Source organism: Leptodactylus fuscus, chromosome 11, assembly GCF_031893055.1.
Source record: "Leptodactylus fuscus isolate aLepFus1 chromosome 11, aLepFus1.hap2, whole genome shotgun sequence".
Classification (NCBI taxonomy): domain Eukaryota; kingdom Metazoa; phylum Chordata; class Amphibia; order Anura; family Leptodactylidae; genus Leptodactylus; species Leptodactylus fuscus.
This window is the reverse complement of record NC_134275.1, coordinates 54,315,011-54,336,909: the sequence shown is the minus strand read 5'-3', so window position 1 is coordinate 54,336,909 and position 21,899 is coordinate 54,315,011. Positions and strand designations below refer to the sequence as shown.

The following is a 21,899-nucleotide window of genomic DNA, read 5'->3' as shown; positions in this document are numbered from 1 at the left end:
TATCTCCTATCTATCTATCTATCTATCTATCTATCTATCTATCATCTATCTATCTCCTATCTATCTATCTATCTATCTATCTATCTATCTCCTATCTATCTATCTATCTATCTATCTATCTATCTATCTATCTATCTATCATCTATCTATCTATCTATCTATCTATCTATCTATCTATCATCTATCTATCTATCTATTTATCTCCTATCTATCTATCTATCTATCTATCTATCTATCTATCTCCTATCTATCTATCTATCTATCTCCTATCTATCTATCTATCTATCTATCATCTATCTATCTCCTATCTATCTATCTATCTATCTATCTATCTATCTCCTATCTATCTATCTCCTATCTATCTATCTATCTATCTATCTATCTATCTATCTATCTCCTATCTATCTATCTATCATCTATCTATCTATCTATCTATCTATCTATCTATCTATCTATCTCCTATCTATCTATCTCCTATCTATCTATCTATCTATCTATCTATCTATCTATCATCTATCTATCTATCTATCTATCTATCTATCTATCATCTATCTATCATCTATCTATCTATCTATCTATCTATCTATCTATCTCCTATCTATCTATCTATCTCCTATCTATCTATCTAACTATCTATCTATCTATCTATCTATCTATCATCTATCTATCTCCTATCTATCTATCTATCTATCTATCTATCTATCTATCTCCTATCTATCTATCTCCTATCTATCTATCTATCTATCTATCTATCTATCTATCATCTATCTATCTATCTATCTATCTATCTATCATCTATCTATCTATCTATCTCCTATCTATCTATCTATCTATCTATCTATCTCCTATCTATCTATCTATCTATCTATCTATCTATCATCTATCTATCTCCTATCTATCTATCTATCTATCTATCTATCATCTATCTATCTATCTATCTATCTATCTCCTATCTATCTATCTATCTATCTATCATCTATCTATCTATCTATCTCCTATCTATCTATCTATCTATCTATCTATCTCCTATCTATCTATCTATCTATCTATCTATCTATCTATCTATCATCTATCTATCTATCTCCTATCTATCTATCTATCTATCTATCTATCTATCTATCTATCTCCTATCTATCTATCATCTATCTATCTATCTATCTATCTATCTATCTCCTATCTATCTATCTATCTATCTATCTATCTATCTATCTATCTCCTATCTATCTATCATCTATCTATCTATCTATCTATCTATCTATCTATCTATCTATCATCTATCTATCTCCTATCTATCTATCTATCTATCTATCTATCTATCTATCTCCTATCTATCTATCTATCTATCTCCTATCTATCTATCTATCTATCATCTATCTATCTATCTATCTATCTATCTATCTCCTATCTATCTATCTCCTATCTATCTATCTATCTATCTATCTATCTATCTATCTATCTATCATCTATCTATCTATCTATCTATCTATCTCCTATCTATCTATCTCCTATCTATCTATCTATCTATCTATCTATCTATCTCCTATCTATCTATCTATCTATCTATCTATCTATCTATCTATCTATCTTCTATCTATCTATCTATCTATCTATCTATCTATCTCATATCTATCTATCTATCTCCTATCTATCTATCTATCTATCTATCTATCTATCTATCTATCTCCTATCTATCTATCTATCTATCTATCTATCTATCTATCTATCTATCTATCTCCTATCTATCTATCTATCTATCTATCTATCTATCTCCTATCTATCTATCTTCTATCTATCTATCTATCTATCTATCTATCTATCTATCTATCTATCTCATATCTATCTATCTATCTCCTATCTATCTATCTATCTATCTATCTATCTATCTATCTATCTCCTATCTATCTATCTATCTATCTATCTATCTATCTATCTAGTAATAGTATAGTAACGGCAATGACGTGGCACAAATACGTCTTCATTTATTAAATAGTTTTATTAAATGGATTAATTGTAATTGACTTTCCTACTGTATATATATATATATATATATATATATATATATATATATATATATATATATATACTTAGTTTGAGGGATACTCAACTGGTGGATCCTGGTCCAGACATGGACAATCGTTCCCGGCTGAGAAACCCTTCATCTCCCGCCCGCTGTCCTCAGTCTCTTACACTAATGGCTGCAGGATCAGTGACCATCTGTTATACAGGCAGTAGGGACCTGATCCCAAATAGAGATCCCTACTGATACTGGTATAAGATATCAGTTATTGGGGAGGGACAGCAGCCGAGTGTGAAGGGTCCTCCAAGCCGATATCAATGTTAGTTGTATATGGGGTCACTAATGGGGAATTATACTATGGTGGTATTATATGGTGGGGGCAATAAGGAGAATTATAATGTGGGTGGGAGTATTAGGGAGCATAATACAGGGAGAAAGGGGCACTCACCCATTGCTCCGACTCGCCATATGATTTTCCCTAATGCCCCCAAGGTATAATGCTGTTTAATCCCCCCCCCCCCTTCCTTTATAGTAGTTATATTCTTGTACATAAGAGCAGTATTATAGTAATTAAATTCTTGTACATAGGAGGTAGTATTATAGTAGTTATATTCTTGTACATAGGAGCAGTATTATAGTAGTTATATTCTTGTACATAGGAGCAGTATTATAGTAGTTATATTCTTCTACATAGGAGCAGTATTATAGTAGTTATATTCTTGTACATAGGAGTAGTATTATAGTAGTTATATTCCTGTACATAGGAGGTAGTATTATAGTAGTTATATTCTTGTACATAGGGGCAGTATTATAGTAGTTATATTCTTGTACATAGGAGCAGTATTATAGTAGTTATATTCCTGTACATAGGAGGTAGTATTATAGTAGTTATATTCTTGTACATAGGGGCAGTATTATAGTAGTTATATTCTTGTACATAGGAGTAGTATTATAGTAGTTATATTCCTGTACATAGGAGGTAATATTATAGTAGTTATATTCTTGTACATAGGAGGTAGTATTATAGTAGTTATATTCTTGTACATAGGAGGTAGTATTATAGTAGTTATATTCTTGTACATAGGAGGTAGTATTATAGTAGTTATATTCTTGTACATAGGAGCTGTATTATAGTAGTTATATTCTTGTACATAGGAGGTAGTATTATAGTAGTTATATTCTTGTACATAGGAGATGTATTATAGTAGTTATATTCTTGTACATAGGGGCAGTATTATAGTAGTTATATTCTTGTACATAGGAGCAGTATTATAGTAGTTATATTCTTGTACATACGGGCAGTATTATAGTAGTTTTATCCTTGTACATAGGAGGTAGTATTATAGTAGTTATATTCTTGTACATTGGGAGTAGTATTATAGTAGTTATATTCTTGTACATAGGAGCAGCATTATAGTAGTTATATTCTTGTACATGGGAGGTAGTATTATAGTAGTTATATTCTTGTACATAGGGGCAGTATTATAGTAGTTATATTCTTGTACATAGGAGCAGTATTATAGCAGCTATGTCCTTGTACATTGGGAGCAGTATTATAGTCGTTATATTCTTGTACATAGGAGGTAATATTATAGTAGTTATATTCTTGTACATAGGAGGTAGTATTATAGTAGTTATATTCTTGTACATAGGAGGTAGTATTATAGTAGTTATATTCTTGTACATAGGAGGTAGTATTATAGTAGTTATATTCTTGTACATAGGAGCTGTATTATAGTAGTTATATTCTTGTACATAGGAGCAGTATTATAGTAGTTATATTCTTGTACATAGGGGCAGTATTATAGTAGTTATATTCTTGTACATAGGAGTAGTATTATAGTAGTTATATTCTTGTACGTAGGAGCAGTATTATAGTAGTTATATTCTTGTACATAGGGGCAGTATTATAGTAGTTTTATCCTTGTACATAGGAGCAGTATTATAGCAGCTATGTCCTTGTACATTGGGAGCAGTATTATAGTTGTTATATTCTTGTACATAGGAGGTAGTATTATAGTAGTTATATTCTTGTACATTGGGAGTAGTATTATAGTAGTTATATTCTTGTACATAGGAGCAGTATTATAGTAGTTATATTCTTGTACATGGGAGGTAGTATTATAGTAGTTATATTCTTGTACATAGGGGCAGTATTATAGTAGTTATATTCTTGTACATAGGAGCAGTATTATAGCAGCTATGTCCTTGTACATTGGGAGCAGTATTATAGTAGTTATATTCTTGTACATAGGAGTAATATTATAGTAGTTATATTCTTGTACATAGGAGCCGTATTATAGTAGTTATATTCTTGTACATAGGAGCAATATTATAGTAGTTATATTCTTGTACATAGGAGCAGTATTATAGTAATTATATTCTTGTACATAGGAGCAGTATTATAGTAGTTATTTTCCTGTACATAGGAGGTAGTATTATAGTAGTTATATTCTTGTACATAGGAGTAGTATTATAGTAGTTATATTCCTGTACATAGGAGGTAGTATTATAGTAGTTATAGTAGTTATATTCTTGTACATAGGAGCAGTATTATGGTAGTTATATTCTTGTACATAGGAGCAGTATTATAGTAGTTATATTCTAGTACATAGGAGGTAGTATTATAGTAGTAATATCCTTGTACATAGGAGTAGTATTATAGTAGTTATATTCTTGTACATAGGAGCAGTATTATAGTAGTTATATCCTTGTACATAGGAGTAGTATTATAGTAGTTATATTCTTGTACATAGGAGCAGTATTATAGTAGTTATATCCTTGTACATAGGAGTAGTATTATAGTAGTTATATTCCTGTACATAGGAGGTAGTATTATAGTAGTTATAGTAGTTATATTCTTGTACATAGGAGCAGTATTATGGTAGTTATATCCTTGTACATAGGAGTAGTATTATAGTAGTTATATTCTTGTACATAGGAGCAGTATTATGGTAGTTATATTCTTGTACATAGGAGTAGTATTATAGTAGTTATATTCTTGTATATAGGAGCAGTATTATAGTAATTATATTCTTGTACATAGGAGCAGTATTATAGTAGTTTTATTCTTGTACATAGGAGCAGTATTATAGTAGTTATATTCCTGTACATAGGAGGTAGTATTATAGTAGTTATATTCTTGTACATAGGAGTAGTATTATAGTAGTTATATCCTTGTACATAGGAGTAGTATTATAGTAGTTATATTCTTGTACATAGGAGCAGTATTATAGTAGTTATATTCCTGTACATAGGAGGTAGTATTATAGTAGTTATATTCTTGTACATAGGAGCAGTATTATAGTAGTTATATTCTTGTACATAGGAGCAGTATTATGGTAGTTATATCCTTGTACATTGGAGCAGTATTATAGTAGTTATATTCTTGTACATAGGAGCAGTATTATGGTAGTTATATCCTTGTACATAGGAGTAGTATTATAGTAGTTATATCCTTGTACATAGGAGTAGTATTATAGTAGTTATATTCTTGTACATAGGAGCAGTATTATAGTAATTATATTCTTGTACATAGGAGCAGTATTATAATAGTTATATCCTTGTACATAGGAGTAGTATTATAGTAGTTATATTCTTGTACATAGGAGCAGTATTATAGTAATTATATTCTTGTACATAGGAGCAGTATTATAGTAGTTATATCCTTGTACATAGGAGTAGTATTATAGTAGTTATATTCTTGTACACAGGAGCAGTATTATAGTAGTTCTATTTTTGTACATTTTGTATTGGTAATATAACATTCATATTAGATAGTCAGGTCTATTCTATGATCTGCGTTTTTGATGCTTCTTATCTACATTCCTGTGTGTATTATACGGTTTCTCAGCTTGCAGCACATCTTATCCTTAGTGACTTCCCGTATATATTTCTGTCAGAATAAATGTGTTTTTGACAGATCAGAGAAATTAGAATGACCCAGGTTGAACATTTTCAAGAATTCTCCCTAATCATAGATTGAGTCACATTCAATCCCTTCTTAGGTCATCATCCAATCATCGAGAAGTCTTCAGCTTTCCGTTATACATGGAGGCAGCTGATGGAATCATTCTAGTTGTACGGTGACGCTTTGCTATGGGTATATGAGTTTCCTCCATCAGCCTTATGTGTCTCCATACTTAGGGGCAGGTTTATTAAGACTGACGTTTTTATCTGCCAATCTTAATAATGGATCAGACTGCCCCAGGGAACAAGAGATTTAAGAAGAGGCTCAGCATGTCTGTTCATCCAACCAAAGTAAGTTAAATAAAAGTCTCTAGATGCAATGCACTTATTTACCATTTACGTTATATCATTGTTTATCCTGGGCTTTCTGATTATTGAATATAATGCAAGAACTGCAGTGAAGACTGACACATACATAGACAAAGCGATCGCGGTGATACAAAGTGCTCTGGCTCCCATAAGTGATTTCTCCTAGAATGTGTAATGACTGGCTGGATACGATAACCTTATGTCGTCCCTAACCTGCTGAGAATGTAACCTCGTCAGTTAATGACCGCGCCACCATCTCTTAATCGCCCCAGACACCGCCAGTCCCTCTACAGTAAATCATAAGACACAGGAACTGAAATTTCAATTAGGTTTTTCAATAAGATTTTGCAGCGACGAACCTTTCATCTCATTTCTCATTCTTGATTCCTTCCATGTGGCGGCCGGACGTGTGTCATAGAGAAGCCATAATGAACCGCGCCGAGGAATTTCAATAAATCAAATCTACGAAGATCCTTCTCTCTGGAGCTAAATGAGGATTTGATACGAGGAAAAGAAGGCGACAATATTGGACAATACCGAGGAATACTACTTTAATTTTATAAGAAATCACAGTTCGGTGAGCGTTGCTGTTCCATACTTCAGCCTGTTGGAGGCGCACTCCTCTTTATGAATTTGGCGCATACTTTGGCAGTGCATGCACCAGACATTAAATCTATGCTGGCTATGAGTTAGCATAGATTTGGGCTATAATTTACCAGTTTATGGCATAATTTGCAATAATTTTTTGGGGCCACAGTTGGTCCCGCACGCTCCAAAGCCTCACCCGCTGTTGGAGAAGTAGCAAGTCATACGAGAGAAACATTGTAGACACCTGAAAATTTGCTTGAGAAATCCGTCTTTGTTTCGCAATTCCTCCATATGGTCAAAGGGGTGTGCCAAATTATTTAAGGGGTTGTCTGGCCCCTAAAATATTTTTCCTACTATCTTGTGGGTAAGTCATCAGTATGTGATCTGTTGGGTCTGACACTTGGACCCTGCACAGATCAGCTGTTCTGGAAGTCTCCAGGCACCAGAGGTTACAGCAGTGCACTTGGGATGTGTAAGGGCTAGTTCACACGTGAACTGCCCGCGCGGGTTTTGACACCGAGAGAGACGCGTCGAGCCGCGTCTCTCTCTGGTCAAAACCCGCATGCCGTGACCATCGCGGTCGCAGCTTTCCCCTCCGCTGTCGGCTCAAATGAATGAGCAGACATAGGAGGGGGCTGCCAGGGGCGGAAGCCGCGCGGCTGAGCCCGCGCGGCTTCCGCCTGAAGATAGCGCAGGTCGCTTCTTTTCTCCGCTAGCAGCAGCCCGCCGCTAGCGGAAAAAAGAAGCCTGGCGGTCTGCATAGACCACCATTGTAAAGGGGCGGATTTTGAAGCAAAATCCGCTGTCAAAATCCGCCCCTTTGCTCACGTGTGAACTAGCCCTAAGGCTCTCATATTTAAGTAATAGGAGCTGCACTGCATTTCCCTGAAACCAGGGCAGGGATGTAACTTGAGGGGGTGCAGAGGGTGCAGTCGTACCGGGGCCAGCAGTCTTAGGGGGCCCATAAGCACTGGCATCAGTATTGAGATTGCAGCTTCCATCTGGCCCATAACCCAAGGAGACTCACAGATTACCCTAACCACACTAAGGTTGATTAAACTCCTTAGCACCTGGAACCATCAATATCAAGAATTCACTGTAGGGATGAGGTAGGGGAGCCCGGACAAAAGAATTGTTGTTCAAAAAAAGTTAAACCCTGGCACAATTGTTCCCCCCAATATTCCTGCTTGTTGTCAGTGATACATTCATCACTTCCATAACTATTCCGCACTATTATATAATATTCTGATCAGTGTAGGAGTAATTTACCCTTTTCGTTAGTCCTGTTGGTTTTATAAGACCCTCCCCTGTTATTATAGATGACGGGCTATACAATACACCCTCGGCAGGCTGTGGGAAGCCGCGGGCTGATTCATACCAACATTTGATTCTGTGTTTTCAACCTGAAATTATTTTAACTATTGACTGTGCCCGAAACAGAGACGTGACTCGAGAATGTACAAACAATCGAAGAATGTGTCAAACTGGTTTCTTATGGAACATATTTACAGCGACTTGTAATGTCATTGAGCAGACACAAAAAAACCTCCCCGTCCTCCTCTCCAGGTTCAGTCACGTTTATCATGGCGGAGATTCACTTCAGGGCAATTATAGGTAATTTGCTTCCAAATTATGTGGAATAATTTAAAATTACAACAGTAAAATTCATTTTCAAGGAGCCGAAGAGACGCTGGATTATCAGGCATTCTGGATTATTGTATGGACCAAAAGCCAAAATAAAATCCTGCATTTTATGATTTAGGTGGTAACAAGTCAAGGATTAGCAGTATTTCTGGATTATCAGAGGCCAGATTAATGAAATTTCATTGCCATTACCATATTTTTTAGTGTTCTTACTACAGTAGTGGTTCTGGTTTTGCAGGGTACCCAGCTTTTCAGTGGTGGACCAGGATGTTCCATAATAGACTTTGTTCTTGTATGGTAGACCTGGCTCTTCAGTGGTGAGCCCGTCTCCTCTTTGGTCACCATACTTTTCTATGATAGACCTAGATTTTCTCTGGTAGACCTGACTGCAGTTCTTCAGATCTGGTTCATCTAGAGCAGGGGTGCTTACGCTTTGTCAGCATGTGAGCTACTTCATTAAATGACCAAGCCCTAAGATCAAATACCCACTTCTTGTGGGCAGGGCCGGGGCGGGCCTGTAGGCGGGGTGGGGCGTGTCTGTGGGCAGAGCTGGGCATGCGGGTGGGGCCGGATCGTAAGAGGTGGCCGCCCAGGGATCCCTGCTGTCTGCTTCTTCACAGCGCAGGCTGAGAGTTATCTCTGGACAGTGGCAGGCTGGGGCTGCAGCAGCCCCACCTGCCAGTGTCCATACATGACTCTCAGCCTGCGCTGTGAAGAAGCAGCACCCCGGCCCCCTCCATCCCTAAGAGCGGCCTGCAAGTGCTTGTTCACAGCGCAGGCTGAGAGTCATCTACGGACACTGGCAGGCGGGGCTGCCACAACCCCAGCCTGCCAGTGTCCAGAGATAACTCTCAGCCTGCGCTGTGAAGAAGCAGACAGCGGGGATCCCTGGCTGCATCCCACGATCGACCCATACGTCCATCGCGATCGACGTATTGGGCACCCCTGATTTAGAGTTATTATTATTATTGTTTATTTATATGCCAAGAAACACACTGGCACACATGGCTGACTTCATGTTGGGTTGCTTTTCAAGAGACAAAGGCATAGTTCACATCATGGAGAGCAAACAATACTGGATTGAACAAAAAATGGATTGAGCTGATATGGCCTGACTGAATTGTGGTGTATCACACTTAGCTTTTGGGGGATATTGACCATACATGGCCTGACTGAATGAACGGCTGTCTCTGTCTCCCACTTAGCTTTGAGGGGTAGGCCCTTAAAAATTGGATTCAGCGTACATAGCCTGTCTGAATATCTGTGTCTCCCAGGTAGGTTTTGCGGGTACACACTGTGAAAAACTGGATTGAGCGGACATAGCCTGACTGAAGTTCTGTCTCTCCTACCTAGGTTTTGGGGGTACACACCCTGTATATCTGGATTGAGCGTACATAGCCAAACCTAATTGCCCTGTATCCCTGTTTTGGGTTTACACAGCCTGAAAAGCTGTTTCTCACATACTGTATATAGCAATACGTAACTGCTGTGGATTCCTGCTATTTTGTGGGAGAACACCCCTAACAAAAGCTGCCGTGCATGTATATAGCAACAAGTCACTGTTCTGTATCCCTGTTTTCCACCGTCCGGGGAAAGCTGGACTCCTGTCCCTGCAGTGTATAGCTCTGAGAAGAGCTGTTGTTGTTTTCCCTGCCTATCTGAAGCTAATGCCTATCTAGCTCTCAGCAGATATGTTTCTCTCCCTATCTCTGACCGCAAATCTGACGAATATGGCGGCGGCCGTTCTTATAAATGGAAGGCAACCAATGGGTTTTTTCAATTTTTTTCACTACCTCCGTTGTCGTAGTTCCCGTCCCACCTCCCCTGCACAGTTATTGGTGCGAAAAACGCACCAGGGAAGATGGGAGGGGATACAAATTTTTACTGCGTATGTTGTGTGGTATTCGATTGGGAATGAATACCTCGAATGGCCTGATATTCGATCGAATAACTATTCGATCAAACGGTGTTCGCTCATCTCTAGTTAACAAGTCTAACAAGTATTGTACCTGTTGGTAGGGTTTGGGATTTTTTTGTATCTATTGGTAGGGTTTGGGATTTGTTGTACCTGTTGATAGGGTTTGGGATTTATTGTTAACTATTTCATTTCCAGAGTGAACAGTTTATAGGGAAAAGGGTAGAAAACACCACTATTGTTTACCAGAAATAGAAAAAAAAAAACTCATATCCCAGCATCATGTACATAACAATATGACCTTAAAGGAATATAATGATTCCATAAATCAGCCTCATAAGGATGTAGACCTATGTGGTTGAACAGTGTTACATTCCTCCATGACATTATCCTATTGTGATCCTGTGTAGATTGTTTACCATGAAAAACATTGACAGAGATGAATATGGTGTCTGCTCTGCATTCCCTTCATATTTGATGTGTCACTGTCATACTCTGTGACTACGTCTCCACTTATGTCGAGGTGGAGATCACCGCTCACAACACGCCTGCTCACCAGACAGTAGCTAGCAGCTTGGGGCCATTGCTGATTTATTAGTACTGGTAGATATGAAAGCCAAATAGCCTCATATGACATCCTCCACCAAGGGACAAGCCTCTCGAGGAGGAATGAGGATAAGGCTAGGACTACACGGTGACTTTAGCATGGCCAAGGATCCCATTGCCTTCATCGGTAGCAATAAAAGCAAATGCCATCGTATGGAACACACAAACTGCTGGGATAGTTGCAAGAAATACATTCGGTTTAGATTCCTTGGGACTGTTGTACTGTGGTCAAAAGGCTACATGGCAACACATGACAGGAAGTCTCAGGCAACTTGCACCACTATTTTTGTGCACAAGCTATTTTAGAGCTGACACTTGGCCGAAAAACAGACAAATGACACATTGTGTTCCATGATTGCAACATTGCATGCAAATGTTACAGGTCACAATATGACCCCATTAACAATCATTATACGGTATTGCATAATACAGCACTGGGAACTTCATGTACCCTTGACTGACTCTATCCTTCACATATTGGACATTTTTTACAGGACAGTGAATTCACCAGTATCTAATATGATTAATATATAATGAGATGTCAGGGGTGGGCAGAATACTTACTATTGGGATCGATCGACTAGAATGGTAAACGTACGCCAGAAAATGATGTCCATTTCTCCACAGATAGCCCTGGTTGACTGACAACACCCTGCTAGAGCCACATGGCTTTGGTGCAATCTTGTAGATAGTGCTCAATGGAGTCTCCACATACAGAGGTTTGCTAGAAGCTGGGGGGATCTTCTGGGGGCCCACATGGTAGGCAGGTGTGGGAAATCCCATCAATATTTTGTGTGACCTTGATCTCAAAATCATGCAGTCTGTCTGGGATGACATGAAGACGGATTGGAGCAAACCTACATCCACAGAAGATCTGTGCTTAGTTCTCCAAGATGGCAGCAGGAACAACCTCCCTGCCGAGTTCTGCCAACTCAATAGAGGGGTTGTCAGTCAAGGACCCGTTTATGGCTCACAATCTACATTCCCTATCACTATGTCTTTGGTGTGTGGGAGGAATCCAGAGTATAATGCAAACATGGGGAGAACATACAAACTCCATGCAGATGTTGTCTTTGGTAGGCTTCAATCCCAGGACTCCAGCACTACAAGGTTACAGTACTAACCACTGAGCCACTTATTTACTTATATTTTTTAACACCTACCTAAAACTTTTGCACCACATTGTAGAAGTGTGTCAACCTCAGTTAATCTGTAAAATGTCAAATTTTCCTCCTCTATGATCCTGCCCTACTCCTTAGACCATATGAACAGCCAATCAGCAACCAGATCTAGTGATCTCCTCTTCAGGATCAGAGATCAATACTGCAGAATCCAATAAATCAGAAGTGATCTACCAATCAATTTTCCCTAGCACCTCTTGGGCATGGGGATGGGGTCAGGAAGCTGTATACCCCTGCTAAGCTATATTGGAGTCAATACTATATAGATGCAAGAGGTCAGTACAATCTGTATGTATGCAGTCAGCTCCTGGAACAACATCCTCTCCTCTGTACTACAATTTTACCAGTCTGTTTAATCCAAAATAAATAATATCATAACTTACAATATTATTACATAGGTAACATATAATAATAATAATAATAATAATAATAATAATAATAATAATAATAATAATAGAAACCTCGACCAGATCCAGGTCATACATATTCTAGGTAGAGTCAGCACAATCTATATAAAATCTGCAGCAGAGAGTCAGCTCCTGGACTCAGCACTAGATGTCTACAGCAAAGAGTTAGTTTCTGAGCCGATGGAAGATGTCTGCAGCAGAGTGTTAGCTCATGGGCACAGCTCTAGGTATCTGCAGCAGAGTGTCAGCTCCTGGGTCTAGCACTGTGTGTCTGCAGCAGAGTGTCAGCTCCTGAGCTCAGCTCTAGGTGTCTGCAGCAGAGTGTCAGCTCCTGAGCTCAGCTCTAGGTGTCTGCAGTAGAGTATCAGCTCCCGTGGACCCAGCTCTAGGTGTCTGCAGTAGAGTATCAGCTCCTGGGCTCAGCTCTAGGTGTCTGCAGTAGAGTATCAGCTCCTGGGCTCAGCTCTAGGTATCTGCAGAAGAGTGACAGCTCGTGGGCTCAGCTCTAGGTATCTGCAGCAGAGTGTCAGCTCCTGGGCCCAGCTCTAGGTATCTGCAGAAGAGTGACAGCTCCTGGGTCTAGCTCTGTGTGTCTGCAGCAGAGTGTCAGCTCCTGGGTTTAGCTCTAGATGTCTGCAGAAGAGTGTCAGCTCCTGAGTCTAGCTCTGTGTGTCTGCAGCAGAGTGTCAGCTCCTGGGTCTAGCTCTAGGTGTCTTCAGCAGAGTGTCAGCTCCTGGGCCCAGCTGTAGATGTCTGCAGCAAAGTGTCAGCTCCTGGGCTCAGCTCTAGGTGTCTGCAGCAGAGTGTCAGCTCCTGGGCCCAGCTCTAGATGTCTGCAGAAGAGTGTCAGCTCCTGAGTCTAGCTCTGTGTGTCTGCAGCAGAGTGTCAGCTCCTGGGTTTAGCTCTAGGTGTCTTCAGCAGAGTATCAGCTCCTGTGCCCAGCTCTAGATGTCTGCAGAAGAGTGTCAGCTCCTGAGTCTAGCTCTGTGTGTCTGCAGCAGAGTGTCAGCTCCTGGGTTTAGCTCTGTGTGTCTGCAGCAGAGTGTCAGCTCCTGTGCCCAGCTCTAGATGTCTGCAGAAGAGTGTCAGCTCCTGAGCTCAGCTCTAGGTGTCTGCAGCAGAGTGTCAGCTCCTGAGCTCAGCTCTAGGTGTCTGCAGTAGAGTATCAGCTCCCGTGGACCCAGCTCTAGGTGTCTGCAGTAGAGTATCAGCTCCCGTGGACCCAGCTCTAGGTGTCTGCAGTAGAGTATCAGCTCCTGGGCTCAGCTCTAGGTGTCTGCAGTAGAGTATCAGCTCCCGTGGACCCAGCTCTAGGTGTCTGCAGTAGAGTATCAGCTCCCGTGGACCCAGCTCTAGGTGTCTGCAGTAGAGTATCAGCTCCTGGGCTCAGCTCTAGGTGTCTGCAGTAGAGTATCAGCTCCTGGGCTCAGCTCTAGGTATCTGCAGAAGAGTGACAGCTCGTGGGCTCAGCTCTAGGTATCTGCAGCAGAGTGTCAGCTCCTGGGCCCAGCTCTAGGTATCTGCAGAAGAGTGACAGCTCCTGGGTCTAGCTCTGTGTGTCTGCAGCAGAGTGTCAGCTCCTGGGTTTAGCTCTAGATGTCTGCAGAAGAGTGTCAGCTCCTGAGTCTAGCTCTGTGTGTCTGCAGCAGAGTGTCAGCTCCTGGGTCTAGCTCTAGGTGTCTTCAGCAGAGTGTCAGCTCCTGGGCCCAGCTGTAGATGTCTGCAGCAAAGTGTCAGCTCCTGGGCTCAGCTCTAGGTGTCTGCAGCAGAGTGTCAGCTCCTGGGCCCAGCTCTAGATGTCTGCAGAAGAGTGTCAGCTCCTGAGTCTAGCTCTGTGTGTCTGCAGCAGAGTGTCAGCTCCTGGGTTTAGCTCTAGGTGTCTTCAGCAGAGTATCAGCTCCTGTGCCCAGCTCTAGATGTCTGCAGAAGAGTGTCAGCTCCTGAGTCTAGCTCTGTGTGTCTGCAGCAGAGTGTCAGCTCCTGGGTTTAGCTCTGTGTGTCTGCAGCAGAGTGTCAGCTCCTGTGCCCAGCTCTAGATGTCTGCAGAAGAGTGTCAGCTCCTGAGCTCAGCTCTAGGTGTCTGCAGCAGAGTGTCAGCTCCTGAGCTCAGCTCTAGGTGTCTGCAGTAGAGTATCAGCTCCCGTGGACCCAGCTCTAGGTGTCTGCAGTAGAGTATCAGCTCCCGTGGACCCAGCTCTAGGTGTCTGCAGTAGAGTATCAGCTCCTGGGCTCAGCTCTAGGTGTCTGCAGTAGAGTATCAGCTCCCGTGGACCCAGCTCTAGGTGTCTGCAGTAGAGTATCAGCTCCCGTGGACCCAGCTCTAGGTGTCTGCAGTAGAGTATCAGCTCCTGGGCTCAGCTCTAGGTGTCTGCAGTAGAGTATCAGCTCCTGGGCTCAGCTCTAGGTATCTGCAGAAGAGTGACAGCTCGTGGGCTCAGCTCTAGGTATCTGCAGCAGAGTGTCAGCTCCTGGGCCCAGCTCTAGGTATCTGCAGAAGAGTGACAGCTCCTGGGTCTAGCTCTGTGTGTCTGCAGCAGAGTGTCAGCTCCTGGGTTTAGCTCTAGATGTCTGCAGAAGAGTGTCAGCTCCTGAGTCTAGCTCTGTGTGTCTGCAGCAGAGTGTCAGCTCCTGGGTCTAGCTCTAGGTGTCTTCAGCAGAGTGTCAGCTCCTGGGCCCAGCTGTAGATGTCTGCAGCAGAGTGTCAGCTCCTGGGCTCAGCTCTAGGTGTCTGCAGCAGAGTGTCAGCTCCTGGGCCCAGCTCTAGATGTCTGCAGAAGAGTGTCAGCTCCTGAGTCTAGCTCTGTGTGTCTGCAGCAGAGTATCAGCTCCTGTGCCCAGCTCTAGATGTCTGCAGAAGAGTGTCAGCTCCTGAGTCTAGCTCTGTGTGTCTGCAGCAGAGTGTCAGCTCCTGGGTTTAGCTCTAGGTGTCTTCAGCAGAGTGTCAGCTCCTGGGTCTAGCTCTGTGTGTCTGCAGCAGAGTGTCAGCTCCTGGGTTTAGCTCTAGGTGTCTTCAGCAAAGTGTTAGCTCATGGGCCCAGCTCTAGGTGTCTGCAGCCAGGCCTGTCTGATCCCAGATAACATTCTGCTTATCATTTCTGTACTAGACTTTGACTGGAAATAACCAACACCTTCGGTTCTAGGACCCAGAAGCCTACTAGGGCCGGGCGACTGGCACAAAACTCAGCTAATAAGACTGCAGGATCTCGATAGGAGGCGGGTTTGGCCAACAGGACTGACCAATAGGCGGAGTGTCGTTCTCCAAATCGTGACGTCAGAGGGGGCGAAATTAAAGAAACCGAGATTGCCCGGAGCTGAGGACAGGGCGCTGAGCAGAATGTCCCCTGTCATAGATTAGTGGCCCCCAGTGGATTGTGGGCGGGGGCTCCGGCGCTGGAGCCCTGAGAGCAGAAGCCCCTGCTGGATGCCGAGCATCTCTGGAAGGAGCAGGAACTGCAGGTGAGGATGTGATACATTGTACAGCAGAGGATACATTGTACAGCAGAGGATACATTGTACAGCAGAGGATACATTGTACAGCAGAGGATACATTGTGGCAGGGCAGGGGGATACATTGTATCAGCGGCGCAGGGTGTGTTCGGGGTCTGAGGCCCAGGGACAATGAGATCCAGTCAGTGACAGCCGGAGAGCCACTGGATCCTGAGGGAAGGTCAGAAAGGAGGCAGGGGGATGCTCAGCAGTGTACAACATAGAGGGTATGCCCCGTATATATATAATGGGGGGGGGGGGGCAGGAGATGGGCAGTGTACTGTATGTATATGGGGGATGGGGGTCATGTACAGAATGGAGGACTGTTCCATATATAAGGGGGGGGGGGGGGGGGTCAACTACAGGGGCGGGAGATGAGTAGTATACAGCATGGGGGCCTGCTCCATATATATAAGGGGGGGGGGTTATATACAGGAGATGGACAGTATACAGCATAAGTGGGTTGCTATATATGGGGTTGTTATATACAGGAGCAGAGTACAGCATGGGGGGCTGCTATATAAGAGGGGAGTCATATACAGGGTTAGGAGATGGGCAGTCTATAGTAATGGGGGCCTTCTCTGTCCATGAGGGAAGTTGGGGAGTCATATAAAGGGGTAGGAGATGGACAGTGCACAGAATAGGGGGCTGTTCAATATATAAGGTGGGGGTCATATACAGTGGCAAGGGATGAATAGTAGTATATGCAATAGGAGACATATACAGGGGCAGGAGATGAGCAGTATACAGCACTGGGATCTGAGGTCTATAGATCAAATACAGATTTCCAGTATGGGGGAGGCATTCTCTGCTAATGGAGGGGGTGATAGTAGATAACATATAGCACAGTATGGATACAAGACCTGCTGTATTTAGAGAATGGGTTACCAGATCACACACAAGATTCCAGCATGAGGGAACCATGCTCTGTCTCTGGATACTAAGCTGTGCAGTGTGACAAAGGGATGGGGTGGGACATATCTGCTTGTTGGAGGATCCTCTCCCCACCCCCTATAGCACATTATCTCTCTTCCTTGTGCATTGCTAGGATTTGCTCCAGACATGAGGGGTTAGAGGCGTCTGTAAGAGCAGGAGTGGGTTCACTATGGTGCTGGTCCAGGCCTGCAGGGCTGTAGACATCTCGCCACCATCCACAACACAGCGGAGAAGGGAGTGGTGGTCTTGCATGTATTTCTGATGGAGCTGATGGACATGTGCTCAGTAATGGAGAAGCATGTCATATGGTGTCTGCTCATCTACATTAATAGCAGGGGGTCTGCCACTTTATGTGGGGTGAGGGGCCACCTAACCAGTAAATAAGGATGGGGGTGTATTTGTATATTTAGTGTAGGGCTCGTTACATGTAGATCCTATGCAGCAAATAATACATAAAAGCCTATAAGAACTGTATGTATACACCCCATTTACTGCAGGAGAGCGATCAGGGACCACCAGTGATAGACTGATGGATTTCCTCTCCTATACTGTAGCATGTGTGTAATTGTTGTGTCCGATGTTGTTGCTGCCGCCCACAGTGTCACCAGTCTGCCTGTAGTTGTTGGTAGGTGTGATGTGTATTCAGCTTTATAAACACAAAGAGCAGCGCGCAGTATACACCATGCTGACAAAGCTAAAGCTGCCTTGAAGGGCATGGACTGGACAGATATTAAATTGCAAACCTGGCTCCTCCTGGAGTTCTCCTGACTGGTATAGTGTGTATGGCCGGTATATTAATTCATGTACTGTCATTGAGAAATGATTGAGAGATCTATAAATCAGAGGGAGGTGCCACCGGAGATGGCTTATTATATACTCCGTCACATGAATTCTATGTATTTCTTTTTATCTATCTGTATACATATGTCATACGGAGGTCATACTATATATAGTATATGTTCTAGGATGGTCCTACTACATGTACTGCTATATGACGTCTCTCAGGACAAGCACCGGCCATGTTTACTGAGAGTCAAGTGTCACGTTTTTCTATTACGATGGAACAAAGAGTTATTGGGATTGTAGCCGCTGTCGGATGATTCACCCTATTGCATTGATCAGAGATAACATTAAATGTGCGTGATCATCCTGAAACACTCGGTGTGACCTCAAATACTTGGCCAGGAGAATCTGGAACTTGAGACTTTGGGCCACCAATGCAAAATGGATCTTGCCCCTTGAGACACTAGAATCTGTGCGTGGCTACTACATTTGTATTCCCGAGGGCCAGGATCAGGAGGTAAACCACAGAATGCCACAAACTGTGACACAAAACTACTGGAAATCTACTGGATAGAAAAGCGCAACAGTGAGGTCTTTACTAGGGACACCTCTATATGGAACAGATCTGCTGCTGCAGAGAATGGGGCCCATATACTGGTATTGCACTCAGGCCCCATCCAGTTTGCAATGCATATATACATATATGTAAAAAGTTAGATAGCTATCTTGTTTGCAATCTCCATTAAAGGGATTCTACCATTAAAATCAAATTATTTTTTTTGTCCCTAACGTGTAGGAATAGCCTTAAGAAAGGCTATTCTTCTCCTACCTTTAGATGTCTTCTTCGCGCCACCGTTCTGTAGAAATCCGGTTTTCGTCGGTATGCAGATGAGTTCTCATGCAGCACTGGAGGCGGTCCCCAGCGCTCAAACGGCACTAGGGGCATCTCCAGCGCCGCCTCCATCTTCTTCAGGAATGGGGCATCTTCCGGCGGTGTCTTCAAACTTCTAGGCCTCGGGCAGCCGACTGTGCATGCCTGCTGGCTACAAGAAAATGGCCGCGTACAATACTGTGTAAGTGGCCATTTTCTTGTGGCTGACGGGCATGCGCAGTCGGCTGCCCGAGGCCTAGAAGTTTGGAGCCAACCCCCGGAAGAATATGCTTGAAGAGCCCTTCCTGAAGAAGATGGAGGCGGCGCTGGAGAGTTCTCTCGCAGCATTTGGGACGACCTCAGTGCTGAACTTTGAGCGCTGGGGACCGCCCCCAGTGCTGCGAGAGAGTTAGTAGACGAATAGCCTTTATTAAGGCTATTCCTACGTGGTAGGCAGAAAAAATTGAGTTTTAATGATAGGATCCCTTTAAGTCAATAGAGCCTGAGTGTGGCTACTACATCTGTATTCCTGAGGGCCAAAGTCAGGCTGCCCGGGAAGACAAGCTAAACCACAGAATGCCACAAACTGAGATACAAAACCACTGGAAACCTACTGGATAGAAAAGTGCAACAGTGAGGTCTTTACTAGGGACACTTCTATGTGGAACAGATCTGCTTCTGCAGAGAATGGGGCCCATATACTGGTATTGCACTCAGGCCCCATCCAGGCTAGCACTTGATATAGAACCCTGTAAGGGTCAATATGTGGTGTCTGCAATCTCCATGTTTTGCATAATGCTGGTGGAATTTTTTTTTGTTTCTTATATATATTAGCTATAAATATCCCACTTCTGTTTCTCTTACGTGACTTGCAGAGATCTATAGGTATTATAGAGATGATGCTACTGTATGCACATATTAGGACTTTTTGTGCAGTAGAAATGGCCACTTCAAGGACAGATTAAGTATAAAGGAAACTTAACATCTGTATAACACAGAAATGAATAGTTTGCATCCATTTCACTAGTGAATGCAGGGTCAGCATTGTTCTTGTTATGGGACCTATGGCGGGTCTTGGTCTACAGCTGATTGTCACATGGACCCAATGCCATGTGGAGTAGCAGAAGGCCTCAGAGTACCCACCTGGCTCTGCCCTTGGACTGTAAACTATTGTGTGGGAGCATTTGAGTTTTCATTTTGGGGTTCCGCTATCATATGTGACACCTGGATTTTTGTCTATGAAATGACTGCATTGTCTTCTAATAATCTGTATTCTTGCTGCGAAAGTCTAGAAGAAGCTAAATAATATACTTTTAGGGTTCAGAAGGCTCTTATATGTCTGATCATGGGCAGCAAGATATGTGCCAGCCCTTATAGATGGGATTAGTATGCCATGAACTAATACTTCTGCTTTCTATAAAAGGCACATTGGATCAGGGTCATGCCGTTGTGATTCCATCTGTCAGAAGCTCCTTCTCGCCCCCATACATGGCCCAGTTCTCACCCAGTTGTCAGATCAGACAATCTAATTGGGTCATGTATGGCCTAAAGCTAGTCATACACATTAGCGAACCCCAACATTAACGCACATTATGCCAAATGTCCAAGTAGAAGCCTATATCAAGCTTTAAATCCCATTTTGTATTTTATATGTAATCTACATGAAATATTAACTGTGTGCATACGTTGCACTGCATATGTACTGATTATACTCCAGAGCTGCACTCACTATTCTGCTGATACAGTCACTGTGTACATACATTACATTACTTATCCTGTACTGATCCTGAGATACATCCTGTATTATACTCCAGAGCTGCACTCACTATTCTGCTGGTGCAGTCACTGTGTACATACATTACATTACTTATCCTGTACTGATCCTGAGTTACATCCTGTATTATACTCCAGAGCTGCACTCACTATTCTGCTGGTGCAGTCACTGTGTACATACATTACATTACTTATCCTGTACTGATCCTGAGTTACATCCTGTATTATACTCCAGAGCTGCACTCACTATTCTGCTGGTGCAGTCACTGTGTACATACATTACATTACTTATCCTGTACTGATCCTGAGTTACATCCTGTATTATACTCCAGAGCTGCACTCACTATTCTGCTGGTACAGTCACTGTGTACATACATTACATTACTTATCCTGTACTGATCCTGAGTTACATCCTGTATTATACTCCAGAGCTGCACTCACTATTCTGCTGGTACAGTCACTGTGTACATACATTACATTACTTATCCTGTAATGATCCTGAGTTATATCCTGTATTATACCCCAGAGCTGCACTCACTATTCTGCTGGTACAGTCACTGTGTACATACATTACATTACTTATCCTGTATTGATCCTGAGTTACATCCTGTATTATACTCCAGAGCTGCGCTCACTATTCTGCTGGTGCAGTCACTGTGTACATACATTACATTACTTATCCTGTACTGATCCTGAGTTACATCCTGTATTATACTCCAGAGCTGTGCTCACTATTCTGTTGGTACAGTCACTGTGTACATACATTACATTACTTATCCTGTACTGATCCTGAGTTACATCCTGTATTATACTCCAGAGCTGTGCTCACTATTCTGTTGGTACAGTCACTGTGTACATACATTACATTACTTATCCTGTACTAATCATGAGTTACATCCCGTATTATACTCCAGAGCTGCACTCACTATTCTGCTGCTGCAGTCACTGTGTACATACATTACATTACTTATCCTGTACTGATCCTGAGTTACATCCTGTATTATACTCCAGAGCTGTGCTCACTATTCTGTTGGTACAGTCACTGTGTACATACATTACATTACTTATCCTGTACTGATCCTGAGTTACATCCTGTATTATACTCCAGAGCTGTGCTCACTATTCTGTTGGTACAGTCACTGTGTACATACATTACATTACTTATCCTGTACTGATCCTGAGTTACATCCTGTATTATACTCCAGAGCTGTGCTCACTATTCTGTTGGTACAGTCACTGTGTACATACATTACATTACTTATCCTGTACTGATCCTGAGTTACATCCTATATTATACTCCAGAGCTGCACTCACTATTCTGCTGGTGCAGTCACTGTGTACATACATTACATTACTTATCCTGTACTGATCCTGAGTTACATCCCTGTATTATACTCCAGAGCTGCGCTCACT

General features: G+C 42.3%; 1 protein-coding gene and 1 long non-coding RNA gene across 2 annotated transcripts in view; one reads left to right on the top strand and one right to left on the bottom strand.

Annotated features, from left to right (window-relative positions):
- Positions 1-21,899, bottom strand: part of LOC142184122 (uncharacterized) — a 437,945-nt gene that overhangs the window by 281,761 nt on the left and 134,285 nt on the right. The gene's annotated exons all lie outside the window — the stretch shown is intronic.
- ZDHHC9 (zDHHC palmitoyltransferase 9) overlaps positions 15,975-21,899 on the top strand; it is a 53,362-nt gene continuing 47,437 nt past the window's right edge. The window contains exon 1 of the mRNA XM_075258834.1: positions 15,975-16,093. The gene's annotated coding sequence lies outside the window, so the exon portion shown is untranslated. The remainder of the gene's footprint in view (positions 16,094-21,899) is intronic.